Source organism: Pseudophryne corroboree, chromosome 2 (assembly GCF_028390025.1).
Source record: "Pseudophryne corroboree isolate aPseCor3 chromosome 2, aPseCor3.hap2, whole genome shotgun sequence".
Classification (NCBI taxonomy): domain Eukaryota; kingdom Metazoa; phylum Chordata; class Amphibia; order Anura; family Myobatrachidae; genus Pseudophryne; species Pseudophryne corroboree.
Window position 1 is genome coordinate 471,413,410 of NC_086445.1, and position 22,949 is coordinate 471,436,358.

Here is a 22,949-nt window from a genome sequence, read left to right on the forward strand (position 1 = left end):
ATGTATTCTTCAATACATGTGCCCATTATGGGGTAGGTTAACATGCTACTTATAAATTTCTCCTTTGCATGTATATCTTTATTAATACCAAATCCTATCAAATTCTCTAAGCAACTGTAGAATTCACTGCCCCCATTTTGACAGCATAACCAGGATCACATTAAAATATACTGTAGATGCACCTTGTTATTCATGGCTGCTGGAAGGTAAAATTGTCACATAAATATTGCAAAAATGAAACCTTTATGGTTACCTATTAACTTACTAAAATGTGGCAGATAAATTCTTACATATGCATGGATCTAATCCATAGATATTTAGATGTAATTGCCCCATTTTCATTACTATTGTCATTACACCATCATGCCTTTATTTCCAATACATAAACAAGGTACGGATACAGCATGTGACTAACCGTTTTTTTGTTTGTTTGTTTCTTCAAGATACTTCTTTCCAAATCAGCCTGTTTATTTATTAACCAGTTTATACAGGTACACCACCGATTTTCTGGCATCCTCGGTTCCAGTGCCGTGCCGGATTATCGATTTTGCCGGATTAACGGTGGAAACTAATTTTGCACCTTCAGAACATTTCTAAAGCAATAAATAGTAAAATATATGCTACAGTATAATATTAATTAATGAATAAACACAGTAGTGTGTGATGCTTGCTGTGTCACCTGCAGTGCCCTCAGAAGCTGTACTCACTGACACTTGTGCGCGCTGTGTCTTCCGCCCATGTGCGGTACTTGCTGTGACCTTGGACGCCATAACAGCCCCACTGATGCTTGCTGTGTCACCTGCAGTGTCCGTGGAAGCTGTACCCACTGACACTTGCACGTATTGCGTGTTACGCCCATGCGCAGAAAATGTTCCGGATTAAAGGATGTCCCTAACCCCCTTTAATCCGGACAAATCAAAATTGTCCGGATTAAAAGAGGTTCCGGATCATCGGTTGCCGGAAAATCGGTGGTGTACCTGTAGATTATAACAACCTTTTTTCTAGTCCAGAAATTGAAAACCAAATGGGGTCAAACAGTTTGTATTTTTTATTGCTTTCATATCCAATACATTATGTTAGTAACTACAGATTGGTGAAACAATTTTTGATTTAAAAAATCAAACTGGACCCAATTAACCAAACTTTGACGTTAAACACGCGCGGAAGAATTGTGTACTAATCAGCTTTTTTTTAGGTTTTTATTTTTTGTTTATGAAAAATTAAGAAGGTATAAAGCAGAGAATAATGTTTTCATATTTATTAAAGTGGTGCGCATGAGCTTTAGGGGGTATTTTAGTCAATAAAAAAACATGGGTTTGTAATCTTTTTCAAATATTTTAATATATATTTACTGTTTTGTACATTTGGGGTAGTACAGTTGCTATTTTGCTTGTAATAGACCTGCTAGTTATCCCTATACTTATGGGAGGTTGGAAAAAAAAACCACCACCTCTTTAGTACAGTGCTGGGATTATCTGGTATTGGGTATTTTTTTTGTACTGTGTTTGCTGTATCATTCCTACCTTGACTAGCCGAAGGATGTATTTCACTATAGCAGTAGGCCCCCCACACTAGCAGTCCCCTTTTATATGCAAAACTGTGTTATGTCATAAGGACCAGCCCTGGGAGGCAGGACTAGCACTGAGGTCATGGGCACAAGTTTGCTTTTATATTTACTGTATAAAGCTGAACAAACTTCATTCAATTTGCAATTTTTTTTGCAAAATGTGTGTGACTTACAGCACAGAATTTCTGGATTTCATTCATGCCTATAGATAACGCCATCTTTGGTGTCTCTGAACCTCAGAAAAAAACATTGAGTGCGGTTAGTTCTATAGTATCTTGTTAAAATGTGTGAATAAGTATTAATAAGATTGTGAATAAGACGTGTAGCAATAATACTCTTTAATAAGAAAAAATTATATAAAAAAATGGTATAAGCGTGGTGATTGCGTGTGGGTGAGATAATATACTGTAGGTGACTGGAATTCCCCAATCTTATGGTAGGACAGTGTTCTAGGCTACAATATGTAGAATTTGTAGTGTGTGTGTATATATATACATATATATCTAGTGTTCCCTCTAGAAAATGTAGAAAATGCACGAGCGTCTGAAAAGGGGGCGTAGCCATGCAACAACATTTAAGTGGGCGGTGCGTCCCACAGACTTTATTACAGGGGGCGTGGGCGGCCGGCGGCATAACTGTTGGGGGCGTGCTGTGCTGGTCCTCCCCCAAGCTCTCTCCCACAGTGTGAATGGATGCCGTGCGCATGTGCACGGAATCTTTACATGCCGGGAGGGCAGGAAGCGGGCGGCTGTCTTAGTAGGGCACTGCAGAAAAAGCAGGGCGGCTTTTGCCCTTAAAAAATGGGGTAGGGCGTGGCGCCCTGCTAAACAGCCTAGCGTGAACACTATATATCAATAGGATCGGCACTCAAATGCAATTCATCAGCTGGCTGCGTGCCCTTGCAAAATAATAAGATAACACACAAGTTCCAAGGGTATAATAACCAAGGTAAGTATACCAGCATGGCACCCTGATGATGGGGTACAGATGACCCCAAATCACTGATAAGGAATAGACATATATCTTCATATACATGCATATACATGCTGCAGTATCGTGCTGGTGTACTTACCTTGGTTGTTACACCTTTTGAACTTGTATATATATATTTTTTTTTAAATCTAACCAAAAGATCACTCAGAAACAAAAACTTTCAATCATTTCAGCATAATGTATGCTTTCATTAGGGTGTTCCACTGGTGACTGGTCATATAGAAATGCCTGCATGCTTTATGGCAGTACTGCGCTATTTATTTCTTTGCTTACACTTAACGTGAAAGTTCCCAGGTTTAATGTACTATGGTAACAGACATGCATTGCTGAACCCAACGTCTTTAGTTGGTGATGGACAGATGTCTACACTTCCTCCCCTTGCAAGATGTGTATAAGGTAAGTTGTCTCTATATATGTTGTTTACTACACCCTGAGGAAAGAACACACTGAAGCTCTGAAATATTTTTGAAGAGGTGTGCAATAGGTTTTTGTTGTACTATATACAATATTCTACCAATTCCTGGAGTGCACCTTTTATTATCTTTGTGTGGATGAATTAGATTGTTTATTGATGTGGTGATGGAACCTGGCCAACACTGAATTATCAATATGTATCAAGTATCTGGAGGGCAGACCATAATGTGTCTTGTCTCAGCTGTACTTCATGGTGCTAATGATGTCAGGTCTCAGATTGTGCATCCTGCTATCATTTCATTCACACTACACATCTTGGCAGATAGTTGGTGAAGGTGATGGGTTACAGGCATCACATGAATAATAAAGCTTTGTTATTTCTGAGAGAGGTAACATCATGCCAGCTTGGTTATAATAATATTAATAATCTTATTTATATAGCGCTCTCTCTCCAACAGGATTCAAGAATATCTATCTATCTATCTATCTATCTATCTATCTATCTATCTATCTATCTATCTATCTAGTATATAACCCTTGAATAGGAAAGAACACCAGTTATATTAAAGACTAGTGATGTGCACCGGAAATTTTTCGGGTTTTTTGTTTTGGTTTTGGATTAGTTCCGCGGCCGTGTTTTGGATTCGGATGCGTTTTGGCAAAACCTACCTGAAAATTTTTTGTCGGATTCGGGTGTGTTTTGGATTCGGGTGTTTTTTTACAAAAAAAACTCAAAAACAGCTTAAATCATAGAATTTGGGGGTCATTTTGATCCCATAGTATTATTAACCTCAATAACCATAATTTCCACTCATTTCCAGTCTATTCTGAACACCTCACACCTCACAATATTATTTTTAGTCCTAAATGTTGCACCGAGGTCGCTGGGTGACTAAGCTAAGCGGCCCAAGTGGCCGACACAAACACCTGGCCCATCTAGGAGTGGCACTGCAGTGTCAGACAGGATGGCAGATTTAAAAAATAGTCCCCAAACAGCACATGATGCAAAGAAAAAAAGAGGTGCACCAAGGTCGCTGGATGGCTAAGCTAAGCGACCCAAGTGGCCGACACAAACAACTGGCCCATCTAGGAGTGGCACTGCAGTTTTCTAGCGAGAGGATGAGTGCTTCCATCCTCATGTGAATCTGAACCACTAGCCATGAACATAGGCCAGGGCCTCAGCCGTTCCTTGCCACTCCGTGTCGTACATGGCATATTGGCAAGTTTACGCTTCTCATCAGACGCTTTTAATTTTGATTTTTGGGTCATTTTACTGAACTTTTGTAGTATACTTGATGACACAGAGGTAGAGCAGTGGACTACTGTACCGTACTGCTATATATATACTGGTGGTCACAGCAACATTCTGCACTGTCCCCTCCTACTATATACTGCGCACAACTAAAATGCAGCACAGGTATGGATGCATAGTATACTTGACGACACAGAGGTAGAGCAGTGGACTACTGTACCGTACTGCTATATATATACTGGTGGTCAGCAAAATTCTGCACTGTCCTCCTACTATATATACTGTGCACAACTAAAATGCAGCACAGGTATGGATGGATAGTATACTTGACGACACAGAGGTAGAGCAGTGGACTACTGTACCATGCTGCTATATATATATACTAGTGGTCAGCAAAATTCTGCACTGTCCTCCTACTATATACTACAATGCAGCACAGATATGGAGCGTTTTTCAGGCAGAGAACGTAGATATTTTCAGCACACTGAGCACAGATATTTGCAGCACACTGAGCACAGATATTTGCAGCACACTGAGCACAGATATTTGCAAGCACACTGAGCACAGATATTTGCAGCACACTGAGCACAGATATTTGCAGCACACTGAACACAGAAACTGAGAGAACGCTGCACGTCCTCTCGCTATCATCTCCAATGCACGAGTGAAAATGGCGGCGACGCGCGGCTCCTTATATAGAATACGAATCTCGCGAGATTCCGACAGCGGGATGATGACGTTCGGGCGCGCTCGGGTTAACCGAGCAAGGCGGGAAGATCCGAGTCTGCCTCGGAACCGTGTAAAATGGGTGAAGTTCGGGGGGGTTCGGATCCCCAGGAACCGAACCCGCTCATCACTATTAAAGACCTTGAGTTTTGATGTCAGATGTTCTTCTTTTGTTGTGTATTAAAAATATGTTGCTGTTGCATGTTTAACAATATCTTTTAGTTGGGACATATAGTTTGTTGTTGTCTATAATCAGCATTTTACATGGCAATTAAGGGCCTGATTCTGAGCCAGGGGCTTTGCTGATATTCACGCAAATGTTTATGATTTTCAACTGCACATGTGTTTAAGTCATAAAGATTCTCATTGTGCATGCATGAGGCTGTGTCTAAAGATGCACCAAGAGGTATTTCAGCATCTAAAGATGCTCAAAGAGGGCATTTGAGTCTTTGCACATTCAGACGCATGGCTGTGCAGTCAACTCAGTGCCTAAATCTGTGAAAGTTGATGTTAAAAGTAGAAATGTACGCAGATCCTGATGTTTTGGTTCTAAATCATAATCGTGTTTTGTTTATTTTAGTTTTTACAAAACCAACCTCAAGTGTTTTGGGATTGGCTTCTTTAAAAATCGATAAAAAAACAGCTAAAATCATGTAACTTGGACTTGTTTTGTTCATATAGTATGACTTACATCAAAAACATTAATTTCCAGTCATTTCCAATCAATTTTCCCACCTCACCATACACTCTCCTTAGTGAAATAGCACCTGAAATCATGAGGGAGGGACTTACACGCAGTCCAAAACTGGAGATTAATTTTTTTAGATCCACGTTCCGAATTCTAGGGAAGACCAGACTTGGGACTCAGTCCACTCGATTCCAAAAAATTGATCCGAGCTGAGACTCAGTCCTTCTTGGATCCCCAAACTTCAGAGGCCAAATGTAATAAAGTGAGAGTATCAGAAAGTGAGAGATTTGGTAAGGTTTTGCAGTTTTTTTTAAAGTGGCAATCATTTACACAGCAAGATCAACCTGGTTTTGCAGTGTAAATGATTGCCACTTTAAAAAAAAAACTGCAAAACCTTACCAAATCTCTCACCTTCTGAAACTCTCAAGGGGGGTACTCACGGAGCGATCCCAGACTAAAATCTAAGCAATCTGACCAGATTTTAATTATGATCTCTCCGTGTGAACCCCCCACAGCGATAGCGATGCGCAGCCCCTCGCATCGCTATCGCTGGTGCTAGATTGGCCTGAATGCAGGCTCAATCTTGCAGGTCGCTCATTTCACCCACTGGGTGAAATGAGCGCCCCCCCCTGCCCCGCACGCTCAGCACACATCACGCTGTGCTGAGCGGGTGGAAAGATGTGTGCTGAGCGGTTCGCTCAGCACACATCTCTCCCAGTGACGTGCGGTGAGGTCCGGGCCTGGGGAGGCACTGCAGCTAAACCCCCCCCCCCCGGAAAAAAAAAAGTGCAGTCCCCCTACACCACTAAAACCAGCACTAGGCAGAACCAGCCAGGGGGGATAATGCCATAGCAGGGGAGACACTCAGTGTGGGGTCCCCCTGCCATGCCATTAAACACCCCCCAAACCAGTCAGCCCAGGGCTGGAATTCCTCGGAAAGTGGGGCCCCCAAAAAATCTAAATGGGGTCCCCACTCCCGAGCAACAACCAGCACTGGGCTGATAGCCCAGTGCTATGCCCCGCACCCCTGGTGGCGGTGGGTGCGGGGTTCATTGTATGCTAATACTGTTCTTTACAGGTGGCCTACAGATCCCAGCAAGCCTGCCCCAGCATGCTGGCACTTGGAGAACCACAAGTGCCAGCATGCCCGGACATAAAGGGCCCGCTGGCACCTGTAGTCCACCTGCAAAGAATAGTAATATTGTTCTTTACAGGTGGCCTACAGGTCCCAGCAAGCCTGCCCCAGCATGCTGGCACTTGGAGAACCACAAGTGCCAGCATGCCCGGACATAAAGGGCCCGCTGGCACCTGTAGTCCACCTGTAAAGAAAATATTGGAAAAAAAACAAGACACATTCTTTAAAAAATCCTTTATTAAACTGTCTTCACCTGGGGGCGGCGGCCTTTCAGCTCTTTTGCATGGCCGCCGCCTTCCCAGGGCTTCCGGCGTCTTCACCTGGGGGGGCGCCACCTCCCCAGGGCTTCTGGGGTCTTCCTCCGGCGTCTTCACCTGGTGTGCGGCGGCTGCTAAGCTCTTTTGCATAGCCGCCGCACATCCAGGACTTCCACGACGTCTTCACCTGGGAGGCGGCGGCCTTTAAGCTCTTTTGCATGGCCGCCGCCTTCCCAGGACTTCCAGCATCTTCACCTGGTGGGCGGCGGCTGCTAAGCTCTTTTGCATAGCCGCCGCCCATCCAGGACTTCCACGGCGTCTTCAGGAGCTCTTCTCCGCTCCTCCTCCGCCGTCGGACTGACAGCCGCTGCCTCGCGCTGACTTATATAAGTCAGCGGGAGGGGCCGGGGCGATGACGCGGCGAGCCATGATTGGCTCGCGGCGGCCATCTTGAATTTCAAAAATGACGCTGAGGCGCCATTTTTGAAATGGGTACCGCTTCCGCTGCCAAACTCTGCACAAGAGGTCTGAATGCCGCGTCCCGCCGCCGCTACCGCCGCTCGCCTCTCTGCCGCCAGCACCTCCGCCGCATCCCGCATCTCCGCCGCCCGCACCTCCGCAGGTACCGACGCCCACACAGTGATTGACAGCGGATCCAGTGACGGATCCGCTGGCCAATCACTGTGCCTTCACTCACAGGGACGTGCTTTCATAGGTTGAAAGCACGTCCCTGTAGGAAAGAGGCACCACTAATGGTGCCGCTTTCCCATGTTATTTCAATGGGCTTTTCCTGCCCATTGCTAGGCCCCGCCCGCGCCCACCCCCCGGTCCCCATACCTTTCCTAATCACTACGGGAGGCACCACGATCGGTGCCTCCCAAACTGATTTTCACATAGGTAAAATAATAAAGAAGATACTTATGTGTCATAAGTATCTTCTTTGTATTATTTTACTCATTAATGACAGGGGAGGCACTGCCTCCCCTGCCTCCCCTGACTGCACGTCCCTGATCTCTCCCCACATCTGCCCGTAAATACGGGCCTTCACTCTATTACATTTGGCCCATGTGTGTTCGGTTTAATGATACAGAACCACTCATCTGTAGTTGAAAGTAATATAATGAGTTAAAGCTGACATTTTGTAATTCTTCACCACTTTTATGCTATGTCAATCAGTAAATATACGCTGAAACTTTATATTATATGAAAATATAGAAACACAGTTTATTGGTGCATATAAGTGATGTTAATAAATAGTAATGAGCGGGTTCGGTTCCTCGGAAACCGAACTCCCCCGAACTTCACCCATTTTACACGGGTCCGAGGCATACTCGGATTCTCCCGTATGGCTCGGTTAACCCGAGCGCGCCCGAACGTCATCATCCCGCTGTCGGATTCTCGCGAGATTCGGATTCTATATAAGCAGCCGCGCGTCGCCGCCATTTTCACTTGTGCATTGGAAATGTTAGGGAGAGGACGTGGCTGGCGTCCTCTCCGTTTATTAATGTTGATGCAAATATTTGTGCTTATTGCTTAATTGTGGGGACTGGGGAGCAGCTGTATTATATAGGTGGAGTACAGTGCAGAGTTTTGCTGACAGTGACCACCAGTATACGTTGTCTGCCTGAAAAACACTCCATATCTGTGCTCAGTGTGCTGCATATATCTGTGCTCACACTGCTTAATTGTGGGGACTGGGGAGCAGCTGTATTATATAGGAGGAGTACAGTGCAGAGTTTTGCTGACAGTGACCATCAGTATACGTTGTCTGCCTGAAAAACACTCCATATCTGTGCTCAGTGTGCTGCATATATCTGTGCTCACACTGCTTTATTGTGGGGACTGGGGACCAGCAGTATTATATAGGAGGAGTACAGTGCAGAGTTCTGCTGTCCAGTGACCACCAGTATACGTTGTCTGCCTGAAAAAACACTCCATATCTATGCTCAGTGTGCTGCATATATCTGTGCTCACACTGCTTTATTGTGGGGACTGGGGACCACCAGTATATTATATAGGAGGACTACAGTGCAGAGTTTTGCTGACCAGTGACCACCAGTTTACGTTGTCTGCCTGAAAAACACTCCATATCTGTGCTCAGTGTGCTGCATATATCTGTGCTCACACTGCTTTATTGCAGTGGCGTGCAGTGAGGTCAGTGGCTGGTGAGGCACTATAGCCATAATGTCCGCCGAATCCTGCCGATGGCCCCTACCGCCGCCAAGCCAATGCCCGCTACTTGCCCTGAGCCGCTGCTTGCTGCCACCGCCAATGGTTTACAAACTCACCCACCATCAACTGACCCAGCCCTCCGCCACTAATTTGCATCTCAGTCCAATGCCGCCAATGCCCGCTACCTGCCTGCTCATCATACTTGTGATATATTGTACATTTGTATAGAAAAAAATAAATAAAAATTAGTGTTTGGGAAGGGAGTGGGAGGAGGACATGAATGCAATTTTGTTGTCCAGGGCTTCCATTAACTTAATGGAAAAGGGTCTGAATGGGATAAAAATGTAAAATAAAAATGCGTGAGGTCCCCCCTCCTAAGTATAACCAGCCTTGGGCTCTTTGAGCCGGTCCTGGTTGTTTAAATACCAGGAAAAATTTTGACTGGGGTTCCCCGTATTTAGACAACCAGCACCGGGCTCTTAGTCCGGTCCTGGTTCCAAAAATACGGGGACAAAAGATGTAGGGATCCCCCATATTTTTAAAACCAGCACCGGGCTCCACTAGCCAGGGACATAATGCCACAGCCGGGGGGACACATTTATGTAGGTCCCTGCGGCCGTGGCATTACCCCCCCCCAACTAGTCACCCCTGGCCGGGGTTCCCTGGAGGAGTGGGGACCCCTTAAATCAAAGGGTCCCCCCCCTCTAGGCACCCAAGGGCCAGGGGTGAAGCCCGAGGCTGTCCCCAGCACCCCTGGGCGGTGGGTGCCGGGCTGATAGCCATGTGTGTAAAACAAGAGTATTGTTTTTTGTTGTGGAACTACAAGGCCCAGAAAGCCTCCCCCGCTTGCTGGTACTTGGGGAACCTCAAGTACCAGCGTTCGAGGAAATAATGGGCCCGCTGGTACCTGTAGTTCTACAACAAAAAAATACCCAAATAAAAACACAACACACACACCGTGAAAGTAAAAGTTTATTAAAAACACACTTACACACTCACACATACTTACCTACATCTCACGACGGTCACGTCCACTTGTCCAGTAGAATCCAATAGGGGTACCTGTAAAAATGAGAGAGAGATTACTTACCTACATCCCACGCCGATCACGTCCACTTGTCCAGTAGAATCCATTAGGGCCGGTACCTGTAAAAATTAAACTTATGCTTACATACATCAATGCACGAGAGAGAGAGAGAGAGAGAGAGAGAGATGCTGTACTGTACTCACCACAGGCACCTCTCGCTGTCCCTGCACGCTGGACGCGGCTCCGCTGCAGACAGACACCTGGTGCTGAGGCTGGAGGAGGAGAGCTCCAGCCGCCGCTACTCAACTTTCACCACTTGCCTTACAGACGCCGGCTCCAGGAACGCTGCCGCCGCTGTCTTCTACACAGGGTCCCAGGGATGATCGCCAGCAGGCAGCAGCAGGTGACGGAGTACGGGGGGGATGAAGGGAGGGAAGCAGCTTACTGTCCCGCCGCCTCGTATGGATGATTGGACCAGCGGATCCAGCACTGGATCCGCTGTCCAATCATTTCTGCCTTGCTGACAGTGATGTCAGCGAGGCACTTCTATAGGTGCCGCTTTGCCTATGTTTTTCAATGGGCTTTTACAGCCCAGTTCTTTGCCCCACCCCCCGCTCGATCCCCGTTTCCATTATCTACGGGAGGCACTGCTATCAGTGCCTCCCAAACCTATTTAAAGCCCTAAAATTATTAGAATAAAATAAAGAACATACTTATGACACAGAACATGTGTCATAAGTACCTTCTTTGTGTTATTTTAATAATTAATCACAGGGGAGGCACTGCCTCCCCTGCCTCCCCTGACTGCACGTCCCTGCTTTATTGTGGGGACTGGGGACCAGCAGTTTTATATAGGAGGAGTACAGTGCAGAGTTTTGCTGACAGTGACCACCAGTATACGTTGTCTGCCTGAAAAACACTCCATATCTGTGCTCAGTGTGCTGCATATATCTGTGCTCAAACTGCTTAATTGTGGGGACTGGGGAGCAGCTGTATTATATAGGAGGAGTACAGTGCAGAGTTTTGCTGACAGAGACCACCAGTATACGTTGTCTGCCTGAAAAACACTCCATATCTGTGCTCAGTGTGCTGCATATATCTGTGCTCACACTGCTTTATTGTGGGGACTGGGGACCAGCAGTATTATATAGGAGGAGTACAGTGCAGAGTTTTGCTGACAGTGACCACCAGTATATATAGCAGTACGGTACGGAAGGCCACTGCTCTACCTACCTCTGTGTCGTCAAGTATACTATCCATCTAGATTCTATACCTGTGGTGCATTTTAGTTTTGCAGTTTGCTGACAGTGACCACCAGTATATATAGCAGTACGGTACGTAACGCCACTGCTCTACCTACCTCTGTGTCGTCAAGTATACTATCCATCCATACCTGTGGTGCATTTCAGTTGTGCGCAGTATATATCGTCTGCCAAGGCCGATGCCCAATGTCATAGTAGAGAGCATGTAAAATCCAAAAAACAAAAGTTCAGTAAAATGACCCAAAAATCAAAATTGAAAGCGTCTTATGAGAAGCGTAAACTTGCCAATATGCCATTTACGACACGGAGTGGCAAGGAACGGCTGAGGCCCTGGCCTATGTTCATGGCTAGTGGTTCAGATTCATATGAGGATGGAAGCACTTATCCTCTCGCTAGAAAAATGAAAAGACTTAAGCTGGCAAAAGCACAGCAAAGAACTGTGCGTTCTTCTAAATCACAAATCCCCAAGGAGAGTCCAATTGTGTCGGTTGCGATGCCTGACCTTCCCAACAGTGGACGGGAAGAGCTTGCGCCTTCCACCATTTGCATGCCCCCTGCAAGTGCTGGAAGGAGCACCCGCAGTCCAGTTCCTGATAGTCAAATTGAAGATGTCACTGTTGAAGTACACCAGGATGAGGATATGGGTGTTGCTGGCGCTGGGGAGGAAATTGACAAGGAGGATTCTGATGGTGAGGTGGTTTGTTTAAGTCAGGCACCCGGGGAGACACCTGTTGTCCGTGGGACGAATATGGTCATTGACATGCCTGGTCAAAATACAAAAAAAATCAGCTCTTCGGTGTGGAATTATTTCAACACAAATGCGGACAACAGGTGTCAAGCCGTGTGTTGCCTTTGTCAAGCTGTAATAAGTAGGGGTAAGGACGTTAACCACCTAGGAACATCGTCCCTTATACGTCACCTGGTCCGCATTCATCAGAAGTCAGTGACAAGTTCAAAAACTTTGGATGACAGCGGAAGCAGTCTACTGACCACTAAATCCCTTCCTCTTGTAACCAAGCTCCTGCAAACCACACCACCAACTCCCTCAGTGTCAATTTCCACCTTACACAGGAAAGCCAATAGTCCTGCAGGCCATGTCACTGGCAAGTCTGACGAGTCCTCTCCTACCTGGGATTCCTCCGATGCATCCTTAAGTGTAACGCCTACTGCTGCTGGCGCTGCTGTTGTTGCTGCTGGGAGTCGATCGTCATCCCAGAGGGGAAGTCGGAAGACCACTTGTACTACTTCCAGTAAGCAATTGACTGTCCAACAGTCCTTTGCGAGGAAGATGAAATATCACAGCAGTCATCCTGCTGCAAAGCGGATAACTCAGGTCTTGTCAGCCTGGGTGGTGAGAAACGTGGTTCCGGTATCCACTGTTAATTCAGAGGCAACTAGAGACTTGTTTGAGGTACTGTGTCCCCGGTACCAAATACCATCTAGGTTCCATTTCTCTAGGCAGGCGATACCGAAAATGTACACAGACGTCAGAAAAAGAGTCACCAGTGTCCTAAAAAATGCAGTTGTACCCAATGTCCACTTAACCACGGACATGTGGACAAGTGGAGCAGGGCAGACTCAGGACTATATGACTGTGACAGCCCACTGGGTAGATGTATTGCCTCCCGCAGCAAGAACAGCAGCGGCGGCACCAGTAGCAGCATCTCGCAAACGCCAACTCGTTCCTAGGCAGGCTACGCTTTGTATCACCGCTTTCCATAAGAGGCACACAGCTTTCAACCTCTTACGGAAACTGAGGAACATCATCGCAGAATGGCTTACCCCAATTGGACTCTCCTGGGGATTTGTGACATCGCACAACGCCAGCAATATTGTGCGTGCATTACATCTGGGCAAATTCCAGCACGTCCCATGTTTTGCACATACATTGAATTTGGTGGTGCAGAATTATTTAAAAAATGACAGGGGCGTGCAAGAGAATCTGTCGGTGGCCCGAAGAATTGCGGGCCACTTTCGTCATTCAGCCACCGCGTGCCGAAGACTGGAGCACCAGCAAACAGTCCTGAACCTGCCCTGCCATCATCTGAAGCAAGAGGTGGTAACGAGGTGGAATTCAACCCTCTATATGCTTCAGAGGATGGAGGAGCAGCAAAAGGCCATTCAAGCCTATACATCTGCCCACGATATAGGCAAAAGAGGGGGAATGCACCTGACTCAAGCGCAGTGGAGAATGATTTCAACGTTGTGCAAGGTTCTGCAACCCTTTGAACTTGCCACACGTGAAGTCAGTTCAGACACTGCCAGCCTGAGTCAGGTCATTCCCCTCATCAGGCTTTTGCAGAAGAAGCTGGAGACATTGAAGGAGGAGCTAAAACAGAGCAATTCCGCTAGGCATGTGGGACTTGTGGATGGAGCCCTTAATTCGCTTAACCAGGATTCACGGGTGGTCAATCTGTTGAAATCAGGGCACTACATTTTGGCCACCGTGCTCGATCCTAGATTTAAAACCTACGTTGTATCTCTCTTTCCGGCAGACACAAGTCTGCAGAGGTTCAAAGACCTGCTGGTGAGAAAATTGTCAAGTCAAGCGGAACGTGACCCGTCAACAGCTCCTCCTTCACATTCTCCCGCAACTGGGGGTGTGAGGAAAAGGCTAAGAATTCGAGCCCACCCGCTGGTGGTGATGCAGGGCAGTCTGGAGCGAGTGCTGACATCTGGTCCGGACTGAAGGACCTGCCAACGATTACTGACATGTCGTCTACTGTCACTGCATATGATTCTGTCACCATTGAAAGAATGGTGGAGGATTATATGAGTGACCGCATCCAAGTAGGCACGTCAGACAGTCCGTACGTATACTGGCAGGAAAAAGAGGCAATTTGGAGGCCCTTGCACAAACTGGCTTTATCTGCCCTCCCTCCAGTGTGTATTCCGAAAGAGTGTTTAGTGCAGCCGCTCACCTTGTCAGCAATCGGCGTACGAGGTTACTTCCAGAAAATGTGGAGAAGATGATGTTCATCAAAATGAATTATAATCAATTCCTCCGTGGAGACATTCACCAGCAATTGCCTCCAGAAAGTACACAGGGACCTGAGATGGTGGATTCCAGTGGGGACGAATTAATAATCTGTGAGGAGGGGGATGTACACAGTGAAAGGGGTGAGGAATCGGAGGATGATGATGAGGTGGACATTTTGCCTCTGTAGAGCCAGTTTGTGCAAGGAGAGATTGATTGCTTCTTTTTTGGTGGGGGCCCAAACCAACCAGTAATTTCAGTCACAGTCGTGTGGAAGACCCTGTCGCTGAAATGATGGGTTTGTTAAAGTGTGCAGGTCCTGTTTATACAACATAAGGGTGGGTGGGAGGGCCCAAGGACAATTCCATCTTGCACCTCTTTTTTTCTTTCATTTTTCTTTGCATCATGTGCTGTTTTGGTACTATTTTTTTGAAGTGCCATCCTTTCTGACACTGCAGTGCCACTCCTAGATGGGCCAGGTGTTTGTGTCGGCCACTTGGGTCGCTTAGCTTAGTCACACAGCGACCTTGGTGCGCCTCTTTTTTTCTTTGCATCATGTGCTGTTTGGGGACAATTTTTTTGAAGTGCCATCCTGCCTGACACTGCAGTGCCACTCCTAGATGGGCCAGGTGTTTGTGTCGGCCACTTGTGTCGCTTAGCTTAGCCATCCAGCGACCATCCAGCGACCGCAAATTTTAGGACTAAAAATAATATTGTGAGGTGTTCAGAATAGACTGAAAATGAGTGGAAATTATGGTTATTGAGGTTAATAATACTATGGGATCAAAATGACCCCCAAATTCTATGATTTAAGCTGTTTTTGAGGGTTTTTTGTAAAAAAAACACCCGAATCCAAATCACACCCGAATCCGACAAAAAATTTTCAGGGAGGTTTTGCCAAAACGCGTCCAAATCCAAAACACGGCCGCGGAACCGAATCCAAAACCAAAACACAAAACCTAAAAAATTTCGGTGCACATCACTATTAATAAAACAACATGTTATTCAAAAGAATGAAAATCAAATAAGAATCAAATCTCAACTTAAATATGAAAGTTCATAAATATGTCGTTCATATCTTCATCTGAGAGAGATCCGTTATCACTTCTTTGATGCTTAGAATCAGTAGCGGATCTTGCCACGGGCAAGCAGGACTTTTGCACGGGGCGCCGCCATCCGGAGGGCGCCGCACCATGGCAAGATCCGCTACTGTTTGGCAGTGCTCCCCGCTGTGTCCCCCGCTGTGAAGGGAACTAGACGCTACCCGTCTAGTTTCCCTTCGTGGAGAGGACCTTTGCTGTGCGGTGCGCGATGAAGTCATCGCGCACCGCACTGCATTGTGGGAATGGCACAGACGCTAGGGGTCATAATTGACCTCTAGTGTCTATCTATGCTGTGCTATGGGACATGATGTCTCTCCCATAGATCCGAGGAGAGGAGTGGCGCCGGCGGAGGTCTGCAGCGGTCGGGAATCAGGAGCGGGGATAGTATTTTTTATTTTTATTTTAGTAAGCGGCGCTACTGTACAGGGGGCACAAATGGGGGCACAACTCTACAGGGGGCGTACCTGACCACGCCCTTGGATGAAGCCATGCCCCTATTTTTTGCCCGGGGCGCCACAAGGGCCAGAACCGGCCCTGCTCAGAATCTATGGTCAATCACAGCGCAAAAATACCATACTAAGCAGAGACACATGATGCATGGATCTCATGAATCCCAGTCTACAAAGCTATTCCCTATATTCTGGTTCTAACTAATACTGGGGACATAATTCTCAGTCTCCCCACAGTGTGGTACAGACAACATCATGACTTAGGGCCTACTTCAGCATGGGTTGTAGATGTGCAAAAATAGCACATCTATACGGGTTCACTACGATATGCCGGCAGTCGGGCTCCCGGCGACCAGCATACCGGCGCCGGGAGCTCGACCGCCGGCTTACCGACAGTGTGGCGAGCGCAAATGAGCCCCTTGCGGGCTCGCTGCGCTCGCCACGCCACGGGCACACCATTTTATTCTCCCTCCAGGGGGGTCGTGGACCCCCACGAGGGAGAATAAGTGTCGGTATGCCGGCTGTCGGGCTCCCGGCGCCGGTATGCTGGTCGCCGGGAGCCCGACCGCCGGCATACTGAAGACCACCCATCTATACAACCCTTTACTCTGACATGCGGGGGAACGCCCAGCACAGGGCAAGTACTTCCCCTCATTCCGGGTCCTGCCCACCCCCCCACCTGCAAACATGCAAGCATATCACATGATTATGGTTGCCCTCTGCCTATGCATTCTAGCTGTGAAGGCAGATGGCTACCCGCAATGTTCTGACTCGCAGAAGCCGCGCCGCAATAGCAACATTTGTAAGGTCCGTGTAAAGACTCCTCAAAGTACTGTATGTGTAAAACTCTTTCACAGGGGAAGAAGCTAGTTTCCCGGCTGTCGGGATCCCGACGGTCAGGATACCGTCTCCGGAATCTTGACAGCTAAGTGAATCCCTTGCCACCCCCCATGGGGGCTAAGTTCGCCAATGGGCCCGAAATGTGGCGAGCCGTCGGGATCATAGCATCGGCCTTATGACCACTGGGACCCCTACCATCGGGATCCCATACTGAATCCCTTCTCAGGTACAGTACTATAACTGCAAGCATCAGTGGCGTGCGGTGAGGTCAGTGGCTGGTGAGGCACTACAGCCATAATGCCCACCAAATCCTGCCGATGACCCTACCGCCGCCGAGCCAATGCCCGCTACTGCCCCTGAGCCGATGCCCAATGGCTTACAAACTCGCCCACAATCAACTGACCCAGCCCTCCTCCACTAATTTGCATCTCAGTCCGATGCCGCCAATGCGCGCTGCCTGCCTGCTCATCATACTTGAGATATATTGTACATTTTTACAGAAAAAGAAAATTGTGTTTGGGAAGGGAGTGGGAGGAGGACATAAATGCAATTCTGTTGTCCAGGGCTTCCATTAACTTAATGGAGAAGGGGCTGAATGGGTTAAAAAAAAATTACAAAAATTGCGTGAGGTCCCCCCTCCTAAGTATAACCAGCCTCGGGCATTTGAGCCGGTCCTGGTTGTTTAAATACTGGGGGGAAAATGGACAGGGGTTCCCCGTATTTAGACAACCAGCACCGGGCTCTTAGTCCGGTCCTGGTTCCAAAAATACGGGGGGACAAAAGACGTAGAGGTCCTCCGTATTTTTAAAACCAGCACCGGGCTCCACTAGCCAGGGACATAATGCCACAGCCGGGGTACACATTTATGTAGGTCCCTGCGGCCGTGGCATTACCACCCCAACTAGTCACCCCTGGCCGGGGTTCCCTGGAGAAGTGGGGACCCCTTAGATGAAGGGGTCCCCCCCTCCAAGCACCCAAGGGCCAGGGGTGAAGCCCGAGGCTGTCCCCCCCCATCCATGGGCGGTGGATGGGAGGCAGATAGCCATAAGAGTGTTAAAAAAAGAATATTGTTTTTGTTATGGAACTACAAGGCCCAGCAAGCCTCCCCCGCTTGCTGGTACTTTGAGAGCCTCAAGTACCAGCATGCAGGGAAATAATGGGTCCTCTGGTACCTGTAGTTCGATAACAAAAAAAAAACCCAAATAAAAACAACACACACACCGTGACAGTAAAAATTTATTACATCACACTTACACACTCACACATACTTACCTACATCCCATGCCTGCCACGTCCACTTGTCCAGTAGAATCCAATAGGGCCGATACCTGTAGAAATGAGAGACAGATTACTTACCTACATCCCACGCCGGTCACGTCCACTTGTCCAGTAGAATCCAATAAGGCCGGTACCTGTAAAAATTTACATTAAACTTCAATCCACAGGAGGGGGGGAAATAGGAGAGAGAGAGAGGAGAGAGAAGAGAGAGAGAGAGAGAGAGAGAGAGAGAGAGAGAGAGAAAGAAAGAAGAGAGAGAGAGACTCTCTGACTAACCTGCTGCTGGCTGTGAGTGGGAGGAGGTCGGGGGTGAGCCGCAAACCGCTGCTGACAGCGGGAGGGCAGTGGAGGACGGGGCGGACGGAGGAGGACGAAGGGAGGACGGGGCGGACGGAGCCAGCCCGAGCCAACGGAGAAGGACGGGGGGAGAACCGCACACCGCTGCTGTCAGTGGGAGGAGGTCGGGGGAGAGCCGCAAACCGCTGCTGACAGCGGGAGGGCAGAGGAGAACGAAGGGAGAGACGGGGGGAGGACGGGGCGGACGGAGCCAGCGGAGGTGGACGTGGGGAGAGCCGCACACCTGCTGTCAGCGGGAGGAGGACGGGGGAGAGCCACACACACTCACCGATGGGACCCTGGGTGATTGGACAAGCGGATCCAGCACTGGATCCGCTGTCCAATCACAGGTGCCTCGCTGACATGGGGGTGGTGTCCCTGTCAGCGAGGCACTTTTTTCAGTGCCGCTTTTACGCTTTTTTTGAATGGGCTTTTAAAGCCCAGTGCTTGGCCCCGCCCCCCGCTCTGTCCTGTCTGCATTGTGTTTAGGAGGCAGTGCTATCAGTGCCTCCCAAACACATATAAGCACAGAAAATTATTAGAATTAAATAAAGAACATACTTATGACACAGAATATGTGTCATAAGTATCTTCTTTATATTATTTGAATAATTAATCACAGGGGAGGCACTGCCTCCCCTGACTGCATGTCCCTGGCAAGCATGCAGAAATAATTTTAACCCAATGGTAAACCATTTGCATACAATTTCTAAATTTCTAGCCTCATTTTTAGCTTTGCAAATGTTTTTACAAATATTGTGATAGTATTTTATGGATTCTACAACTTGACACTGGAACATACTTGCCTATCCTTCTGGAAGCTGCTGGAGACTTACGATTTTTAGGGAAGTGCCCCTCAGCCCCAAAAAGGTATGTGGCTCTCTTGCATCCTGCCTAGGATGGAGATGAAAGCACAGAAAACATAGCACTGAGGAAAAGGGGTAGACTAAAAACGCAAATAGCGTTATTTAGCCCTGCCCGTGGACCCACGAAACATGGGCATTTCTCTGTCTTGTGGGGCTCAATATGATTTACCTGTGGCCGGGATGCCGGCCATCAATATACCAACATCAGCATTCTGGCCACCAGTATGCCGGCAGTGGGACGAGCGCAGAGAGTCCCCTTGCGGGCTCGCCACAGGTTCTGTTTCCAGTCTATGGGTGTCATGGGACGTCTCCTCTCCTGGCTTCTCCCGAAGCGGAGAAAAATAAAGTAGGCAAGTATGCACTGCAATAATATACTTTTTCCCCCCAATTATTGTATTTTAACGGTTATTCTCCTTCAAAATATCTTACATGCAAGGGTGAGTTTCTGGGGGTTGTCAACACTGCACAGTTTTAGAAAAAAGTATAGAAGATTATTCAGGGTCAGAAGATTATAAAGATAATTATTATATAATGACATTGCTTGCACCTTGCAGCAGACTTTTGACCCTGTTTACAGCTCATTAGAGAAGATAGTACAGTAGCTTAGTTTAACATATACAAATATGAACAAGAGAACCATATCCATATGTCTTTAATATATTTGTGAATGAACCGCACAAACACCAAATATCTTCTATTAGTCCGTGGGTGCTCGGTTAGCACAATTGAATCATACTTGCCTACTTTTGAAAACTAGTTTCAGGGAGATTGCAAGTCGTAGCAGAATGTGCGGTGTGCCGTTGAGGGGGCGTGTCATGTACCACCCAAAGTGTGTATCTAGCTCCGCCAATGGACTGGTGAGGTTACTTAATTGTATTTCAAAATCTCCCTTTGCTCCCTCCTGTAATGACCCTGGTAACTTATACACAGTAAATGAGAACTTGCATATACAACTGTACAAATAACATGTATTCATTTTAAGATGTGGCCACTGTGAGCTTGGCTTCATTTGTACAGTAACCCAAGACCCAAATGCTGGCAGATGAAAGGGAAGTAAATGGGTGCTGAGTGTCACAGGCATTGCCTGCCCCCAGATAGAGCACTCACTGATAGCCATGGATGACTGTCAGTGAGTGCCCTTTCAGAGTGCAGCTAATGCCTGTGACACTCAGCACCCAGTCTCTTCCCATTCTCCTGCCCAACCACTACGGATCCTATTATGCATTTCTGGTTTACTTAAGTCTCTTCAATTTTAACAGGCCACTGTGGGGGGAGAAGAGGCCACCACTGCGGCTCATGCTGCCACCAAGCACACTAGCCTCCGCTTATGCTACACACTAGAAGATATGCAATAATTCCAGGCACTCAGAAATATATACTTATATAGCAGCTGCTTCAAAGGGTGCCAGCCCTAATAAATGGTAACAACAAAACAAAGAATTTAAGCAGCGCTGACATTTGCATAAGAACCAAGTAAAACAAATTCAGCTCTATTATTATAGGTAGATGTAGCAATTTATTTACACATCAAATAACTTAAATGTATTATTATGTAAACCGCTGGTACCTGAAAAAGATTAATCTATAAAAAAAATTAAAAAGTTACAATGCAACATGGTTGCAACCAATTAACACATTTGTGACCACTGCAAGTTATACAAATATATAATGTCTAATCACGGTCACTTGAATAAAAAAAAGTGTCTTTGAAAGTCCAACCAATAGTCCTGATAAGTAGGACTATATAAGAAAGAGTACAGTACACAATTAGAGAAGAGAGCTGTGACCCTTATCCAATGAAGAATTCTCCTTGAAAATAGTAATTAGCCAAAAGCACTGCACATTAATTTCATTAGTCTAAAAAGCTGTGGCCGGGTTGGGTACGGGATCCCCACAGTCATAATCCTGACACATTTTGGTACTGTAACCCTTACCCTGCCCCTAAACTATCCCTCCCGCAGCTTGACCCTAACCTCCGTCTCCTACAGCCTAACCCTCCCCATCCACAGCCTAAACTTCCTCCTAATGCCTAACCCTAACGCTTCTCTCCCGCAGCCTAACCCTCACCCTAGTGCCTAATCCTAACTCTTTCCTCCCACAGCCTAACCCTAACCCTCCCCATAGTGCCTAATCCTAACTCTTCCCTCCCGCAGCCTAACCCTCCTCCTAGTGCCTAACCCTAACTCTTCACTCCCGCAGCCTAACCCTAACCCTCCCCATAGTGCCTAATCCTAACTCTTTCCTCCCGCAGCCTAACCCTAGCCCTAGTGCTTAGCTAACCAAAACTCTTCCCTCCCGTAGCCTAACACTAACCCTACTCCTAGTGCCTATCCCTAACTCTTCCCTCCCGCAGCCTAACACTAACCCTCCTCCTAGAAAAAAGGCAATTGTTTCCCCAGCACCCTGAATGATAACAGTAACCAGATATAAATCCCACATGATAATAGAATTCAGAGATCTTCGTTACACATATTTGCGCAAATGTGTGGTTAAGCCCCAAAGCCGCATCAAGGCCTCTCTGTATATTTGGGGTCCCTAGCGCTATATCTAGGTGCAGGGTGTGGCACCCCAAAACACCAGAATGAGCCAGAAAGCCCAGCGTGGCATACCAGTGTAAAAAACTATAGTGTTAATAAATTAGTATTTAGGAAGCCGAAGCTATGGAGGGGGTGATACAAACATGAAATGTAATTAAAATAGAGAAATAGTGTTAGAAAATTAATAAGTGAAAAGTGTTAATAGAATGTAAAGGTATGCCACACTAAAGCCATCCAGCTCAGCCAGTCCAGAGGCACCACACCTCACACCTCCATTACCCCAATCTGGGTCTAATATTAACCAGCAAGGAGCCACATGATAATGGCTCCTTACTAAAATATGTCTAAGCTAAGAGCTACCTACCTTGGAGCAACCCCATAATGCTCCATGTGGCATGTCAGGGCCTGCACCTCCTCCTAATGCAGGAACCTCTCTGCCTCTCACAACAGACATATAGATTGGTAAATGCTCAATTAGCTTAGTGATATCATTCAGGTGCTCGAAAGGAAGGGGTATTTCTGAGCAAGAAAAAAGGCAATTGTTTCCCCAGCACCCTGAATGATAACAGTAACCAGATATAAATCCCACATGATAATAGAATTCAGAGATCTTCGTTACACATATTTGCGCAAATGTGTGGTTAAGCCCCAAAGCCGCATCAAGGCCTCTCTGTATATTTGGGGTCCCTAGCGCTATATCTAGGTGCAGGGTGTGGCACCCCAAAACACCAGAATGAGCCAGAAAGCCCAGCGTGGCATACCAGTGTAAAAAACTATAGTGTTAATAAATTAGTATTTAGGAAGCCGAAGCTATGGAGGGGGTGATACAAACATGAAATGTATTAAAATAGAGAAATAGTGTTAGAAAATTAATAAGTGAAAAGTGTTAATAGAATGTAAAGGTATGCCACACTAAAGCCATCCAGCTCAGCCAGTCCAGAGGCACCACACCTCACACCTCCATTACCCCAATCTGGGTCTAATATTAACCAGCAAGGAGCCACATGATAATGGCTCCTTACTAAAATATGTCTAAACTAAGAGCTACCTACCTTGGAGCAACCCCATAA

At 46.9% G+C, this 22,949-nt stretch overlaps 1 protein-coding gene across 4 annotated transcripts in view; it reads left to right on the top strand.

The window, feature by feature from the left end:
• Positions 1-22,949, top strand: part of SH3RF3 (SH3 domain containing ring finger 3) — an 868,906-nt gene that overhangs the window by 580,154 nt on the left and 265,803 nt on the right. The gene's annotated exons all lie outside the window — the stretch shown is intronic.